The sequence below is a fragment of the Bactrocera oleae genome, chromosome 5 (genome assembly GCF_042242935.1).
Source record: "Bactrocera oleae isolate idBacOlea1 chromosome 5, idBacOlea1, whole genome shotgun sequence".
Taxonomy (NCBI): Eukaryota; Metazoa; Arthropoda; class Insecta; order Diptera; family Tephritidae; genus Bactrocera; species Bactrocera oleae.
Window position 1 is genome coordinate 26,904,410 of NC_091539.1, and position 6,798 is coordinate 26,911,207.

The following is a 6,798-nucleotide window of genomic DNA, read 5'->3' on the forward strand; positions in this document are numbered from 1 at the left end:
CAAGAATAATATGTTCGAAGAATATAGCATTGCCTCTATGCCGAAATTTGTGAATATAGTATCTTGTGAAATAATATGTAATAATAATTATATGTTCCATATAATTACTTGATTTTAATCTATTTTTATGGTAGCTATATTCTATAAGTATAGTGTCTTAATATCGGCGGTTCCGGCAACTAAGCAGCTGATTAAAGAGAAAAGGACGTGTGCAAAATTTTAGATCGATTTGTCAAAAGCCGATGGACTAGTTCGCGTACACAAACAGACAGATGGTCAAATAGACTCAGCTCGTAACCTTGGTCATTTATATACCTATGTATATACTAAGTAATATATGGTCTCCAACGTTTATTTCTAGATATTACAAACTTCGTGGTAAACTTAATATAACCTATTCAGGTTATGAATATGAATATAAATTCAATATTCGTTATTCGATGAAATTGTGAATGCATTCCAATTATATTTGGTACCTTTTTATACTCTCGCAACCTGTTGCTACAGAGTATAATAGTTTTGTTCACCTAACGGTTGTTTGTATCACCTAAAACTAATCGAGTTAGATGTAGGGTTACATATATATAAATGATCAGGATGAAGAGACGAGTTGAAATCTGGGTGAGTGTCTGTCCGTCCGTCCGTCTGTCCGTCTGTCCGTCCGTGCAAGCTGTAACTTGAGTAAAAATTGAGATATCTTTATGAAACTTGGTAGACAAGTTTCTTGGGACCGTGAGACGGTTGGTATTGCAGATGGGAGTAATCGGACCACTACCACGCCCACAAAACGCCATCAGACCAAATCCTTTTAGCATCCCTACCCGCCCATTCCCCATATAACGGTTCGATTATATTAATAAACAAGTCAGAGAGTTTGAATTTTACACACAGGATGGTTTATATAAAAACCAAAAGAATTGGACAATGGGCGTGGCACCGCCCACCTTTAGGTGAAAACCCATATCTCGGGTGCTACGGTATATAACATTCTTTGCACAGTCTTACGTTACAGTACGAAAATCGGTATAACCACGCCTACTTCCCAAATAACACAGTTTTCCATCTGATTACTTCACTTTCCGGTATTAAAAGCAAGCAATTAATATAACGGGATAAGACTTTGCACAAATAGTGGTTTTAAAAAATGCCACATAATGACCAAAAATTGTCAAATCGAATCAAAACTGTTCAAGCCCTTAGGAACCGAATATATGGACCCCAGTACCTATAACTGACTTTTTACCCAAAGAGGCTTATAGGCCTAAAACCTTAGCATTTTCGAGGAACACACGTTCCGGTTTTGGTAAGAACTCCCCCCCTTGACACTTTTCCAGCTTCTTGGGATATAATATAACCGGATCCTTGCGTTATAGATCCTTTCAAGCCTTGGAACCATTGATTCCTTTAATTTTCTGCGGCTTTAAAATGATCCCATCCGGACCCGCTTTATATGGTAAGGTGCTGTTAATGGCGTATGCGATTTTTTCTTTGCTTACAATATGACCAGATTGATCTCCTGTTTTTACGGCTTGTTCAGGTTGATCACCTATTTCCATGGATTGCTAACTTCCCGGGAAATGCGTGTTCATAAGAACCTCAAGCGAATCTTCAGCAGAGAAGGTCCATGTGCCTCCCTCCGTCTTTAAATATGCAATATTGGTGTGTTTATTGGACAGCTTTCTCTTAATGTACAGAAGGTCTACCATGGGTCGGCCTTGGCTTTCCTGATTGCTTTTTTGTATTGCTTCATAATATCTTTATAAGGCTGCCAAATTTTGGTCCTATAACTTTCATTGAAGGCTTTGCACAGTTGCGTTAGATCACTGTTCCACCAAGGAGGGTCTTCTGCTTTCTCAGAACAGTTAAAGGTGTGGATTGACTGAAAAAGACAGTTAAATTTTTGTCGATCTTCTCTACCTCTGTATCTAATTCTAGAGTACTCCTGATTATATTGTTATTCCAGCTTATTTCGTAGCCTTTTGTAGCTAATGTAGCAGAAAATGTATATCACGGATTTCACGCGAATGCTGAAAAATATCCAGGAGGGATCCGACATATCATAGATGGTTTCTTTTTAGACTCTCCAGTCATTAACCACAAGGCTACCCGTCTCTGTAGATAGTGTGAAATCCAGCACTTCCTCCCACTTTGAAAATCTGTCCGAATTTGTGCTTATCGCATCTATTACATACGCATAAATTGCTATTTCGAATTTAATGTAAGAATGACTCATCTCAGATGTTTGTGCAGAAGCTTCCCTATAGAGTATGTCTTGCGTTTACGTCACACCCTATTAAATTGTCCTCTCCTTTGTTGCCGAAACCAGAAAGAAACTACCTTCCTCTTGTTCTATCCCTACCACTGCGGTATATGCTGTGCTTTAATTTGAACAAAGAATAAATGTATTTCTCTTTATCTTTATTGATGAGAATGTATGCCCTTGGTCTACCTTCATTTCGTTTGTAGAAAATGTTGTAGTTGGTGCTGTTCAGCGCTTTGACTGCGGCATCTATGACCTAGGGCTCCTGTATTAGACTAATGTCAATGACATTCTCATTTATGAGGGTGTCAGACTGTCTGTAGCACTTTTTGATCGCATCTTAATATCTGCACGCATCTTAATTTCATTGTTGACTTAATTGATGATAACACCTCTCAGCAACTGGCTGTTGTCGTCGACCTCTTCCGGGTCGTCTTCATCAGCCGCTTTGTCGCCTTGATATATTTTCATGTATGGGTCTACTTGGCTTATTCGGATCTCTTCCGCAGCCATAATTGCACCGCCGGAGGGTGAATGGTATCATGGGCATTTGGATCGTTATTCTGCTGAATCACGACTACGTGGAATTGGCAAATTGGGCAGTTATTTGAGACTACTAGAAGATATTAAAATATTAGAGCTACTAAAAATTATTTTTTTGTGATACTTTTTTTTTTAATCATAAGTGATTTTTTAATGTGAATGTGTCTTGTTTTTAATAATTTGCAGTACGTGAAAGCGATCGCAAGCCTGGTTCATATGTATTAAACTATTTAGGACGAACTGGCATTAATCACTTTCGGTGAGTAATTCAAATATTTTATGCTTCAAAACAAATTGGTTTTCAAATTTATATTAATTTCTGTTGCTTCTTTCACTTCATCAGCATTACTCTGTGGTGGTGATTTCTATATTGGCGGACGTCAATTTGTATCGCTGAGCGGTCTCGTTGGCTACTACACCTCATGCAGTGATTTGCTGAAACGTTAGCGCCTGGTGCTACCAGTCCCACCGCCGGAGCCGATGAACAATAATAAGCGTGTTGTGGCACATTTACCTTATACCACATCGCACTGGTGAGCAAGGTATGATCTTCCGTGAACTAGTCGAGGATTTGGATCCGGTAATCGACCCCAATACGGTATTTCCTTGGTTCCATACGAATTGCACCAAGAATGAAGCAGTCGACATGCTGCTGAAAGATAAATATTTTAAATTTTCTACAATTGTACAAATTTATTTGTCTTCTATGTAATTGAACAACAACCGGTCCTGGCAGCTTTCTAGTGCGCCCAAGCGATAATTCACCTGGCGATTACTCGCTCTTCTTTCACATTAATAATTAAATCCAACGCTTTCGCATTGAAAAGAAAGGCGAACGTTATCTGATGGGTGGACACTGTCGAGTTCTTGGATGCAGTGATCAATCGCTATCGCAAAGAGAAAATCATCGAAGGTCACTCACTCAGTATCCAGTAAGTTCATTGACGTCACTATTTTTAAATTTATTTATATTTATTTATTTGATTATTTCGCTTTTCTCCCTTCTGCCGTGTGGTTAACGGTTCACAGCCTGAATTCAACCAACAGTTTGTGGTGGAAAAGGCAGCCGAACAAATCTATGCAACTTTGTGCAAATGTTCCGGTCAAATCGGTTTGAAGAATATAAAAGGCATCAAACATCACGGACATTTGTTCAAGAAGTCTGATAAGACAGCCAAACGGAATGGAATCGCTTATCAGCGAGGGCAGCGAAACATTTCTGCTTCTATGACAATCCGAAAAAGACCAAACCGAATCCAACGTGTGCGTATCTATACCAGTGCCATGAACTGTTATGGGAGCAGCCATATTGTTTTCAAATAGTCAAGCGCGAACTCAGTGACGGATTTATAGATTTGCCGCCGCTTTTCAATTTTTGCCGCCCCTACTACCTCTCAAATTCGATAGCTTAGTTTAAGTTTTCATTTTCATTTCCTAAAATTTCCACTTTATGACTTAAAAACTAAGGTATGGTATAAAATCCTTGATTATTTACACATTAAATAATTATGAAGAAATACCAAATTTAAGCAAAGAAAATCTCCTCATGTAATTCTTTTAAGAAAAGTTAAGATATGTCTTGAAACTATACAATACTTATATTATATGAACAAAGCTTACACAAAAAATGTACACTCCAAGAAGGTTGACAAATATTTTTTATTACAATTCCTATCTAAAAACAGAATAATAATTCTACTTTTTTAATTATCTGTTAGTATTAAAAATAAGGTTAAATTATAAAAGCATTACAATAACTTTCTGCGGGACTTTTAATTGGCAAAATCATTGATTATATCGTCGAATGAAATCTTGTTGATTAGTTCTGACTCTATGCTTAAAAGAGCTAATGTGTTTAGCTTTTCTTGACTTAAAGTCGATCATAGATAGTTCTTGACTCTCTTCAAGCAAGAAAAACTTCTCTCACCAAAACAATTTGTTGCTGGTGTACATAAAGCAATACGAAGTGCTATATCCAAGTTTGGATAAATATTTTCTAAATTTTGTTGTCGCATAAACGAAGACAGACTTTTCAATGATCCTGACTTTGGTTTTATTCAAGTTTTTTCAGAGGACAGACCAGAGGCTTGAAAGTGTACGCATTCTTGAGCTAAGTATGTTTCTAAATCATTAGGGTACGTTTCTTCCAAAAGACTGGCTTTTTCTGTCAGACTTGATGGTGACAACTCATTAATTTTAGTAAGAAATGAAAATTTCTCGTTAAGTCCGTTATATATCTTGCTGCTTTGCTAATTCGGATATGAATCTATCTATGAGAACGAGAAACGTGTTAACTCTGAAGTAATCACTTGCAGCCATTTGAATATCTTCTTCGGGAATTTCTTGAAATCTTGTTTTTCTTTTTGGCTGTCGTTTTCCTATCTCTTTTGTATATTGTTTTGATACACTCAATTCCATTGCCTTTTCTTCAAAAAAATTAAAATTCTCTCGTTCAGCTATGAAGAACTTACGGAGTGATTCGTAAAGATCAGCAACAGTGATCAAATCTATATTAGAAGTTTGAATTTGAACATTCACTTTGTTTATTCTCTCCAGAAAAACATTCCATACAACAACCATTACTACCGTTTGCAGTTTTTACAAGTTCGAAAATATCCCTGCCGCTTTTTGTCGTGTCACAGGCTTTTCGGTACAATCATCCTTGATTAATTCATATTACAATAATTTCATGCCAAGATTCTTTCAAACTTTTGCATGCATCCTCTCTAGCTGCCTAGCGTGTCAAATTTACACTTTTAACGTTTTTTGCCTTTTCCGATTTGATTCATTAATTTTTGCCAGCGTTGTGTCGAGCTTACAAAAAATCGTAGATTTCCTGTAACAATATGAAAAAGCGACAAACTTCTGTAGTCGATTCAGCAGCGGTAGTTGTTACTAGATTGAAAGAATGAGCAGAACAATACACGTAAAAGGCCAAATATATATGCAATAAATTATCAAGTCGGTCATCAATCTTATTTCTATCTTTCAAACTAAGAATACTCGATTTATGACGCGCAGAGTTTTCATGCTAAGCTACTCGGTGATCTGCATTCAGTCTTTGAATCCTCCGTTCTCAAATAGAGTTCTAGACTCCAATGGACCAAATGCCAAACACGGTCCACAATATACAGATATGTTACTTCCAGAATTAACTAACCAAGTTCGATATTTTCATTATTTTTCATTTTTCTTTGGAAGATACTAATTGGCAAAAAACGACGCTGATCAGCATATATTCTCCCACTTTTAGAGAAAGCACAAGATTTGTTTTGATCAAAGCCGTACCTTGTGGTCATCTCCCTCAAGTTATCGTCAGTTATCCATATCGCGGGAATTTTTTCAATTTTTACTGTTTGTCGGATGACTTCTTTCTGTTCTTCTTTTTTAATTTCTGCTCTTTTTCTGTATCGAAATAAAAAATTTTCGACTAAAATTTGCCACCCTAGGCTACAGCCTACTCAGCCTGCTGATAAATCCACCGCTGCGCGTACTGCCATGCTTGGCTAATAATCTGCCAGTCGTCTATTCCCGGTATATACTTATTCTGTAGCTTAATGCACTTAATAAAGGGGGCAATCATATGCAAGCACGAGGTCTCTTTGGGATATCTTTAGCAGATATGAGCTTCATTTTGAGGCGATCAAAGACGTCGCTACCCGCCAGGAAATCCAAAGAGGCCTGGTCCGCGCTTTTGATTACCCTGTATCCTATAAGGGCTTCAGAGGAGTCAAACTCCAAATGGGGACCCGCTGGATTGTCGAGAACTCTAGCCTCTACAATTTAACGTCTATCTCCGTCCCTCTATCCTGAATGGTATTAGCTGTGGTAGAGTTTCCGTCTATTATAGACACTTACAGGCGGTCCCTGGTCACGTCACAAAAGTGTCTAGCTGTTGTTATGCTGCTTGTATCGACTCCCACCTATTAAAGTTTTTTGGCCAGAGTTTCCAACGAGTCGTTGTGGGAGCGATTTCTTTTCTGCGTGTTTGCTTT

The 6,798-nt window shown here is 37.7% G+C and overlaps 1 long non-coding RNA gene and 1 other non-coding gene across 2 annotated transcripts; one reads left to right on the plus strand and one right to left on the minus strand.

The window, feature by feature from the left end:
- Positions 1-3,084: 3,084 nt before the first annotated feature.
- On the plus strand, positions 3,085-4,469 carry LOC106618612 (uncharacterized). The gene is made up of 3 exons (XR_004975895.2): positions 3,085-3,345; positions 3,540-3,735; positions 3,833-4,469. It is a non-coding gene; the product is annotated as an uncharacterized protein (transcript).
- Positions 4,470-4,883: 414 nt separating this feature from the next.
- Positions 4,884-6,207, minus strand: LOC118680370 (uncharacterized). Its single transcript, XR_011396555.1, has 2 exons — positions 6,092-6,207; positions 4,884-6,007 (listed from the first exon to the last, which is right to left on the minus strand). It is a non-coding gene; the product is annotated as an uncharacterized lncRNA (long non-coding RNA).
- Between the last annotated feature and the right edge of the window lie 591 nt (positions 6,208-6,798).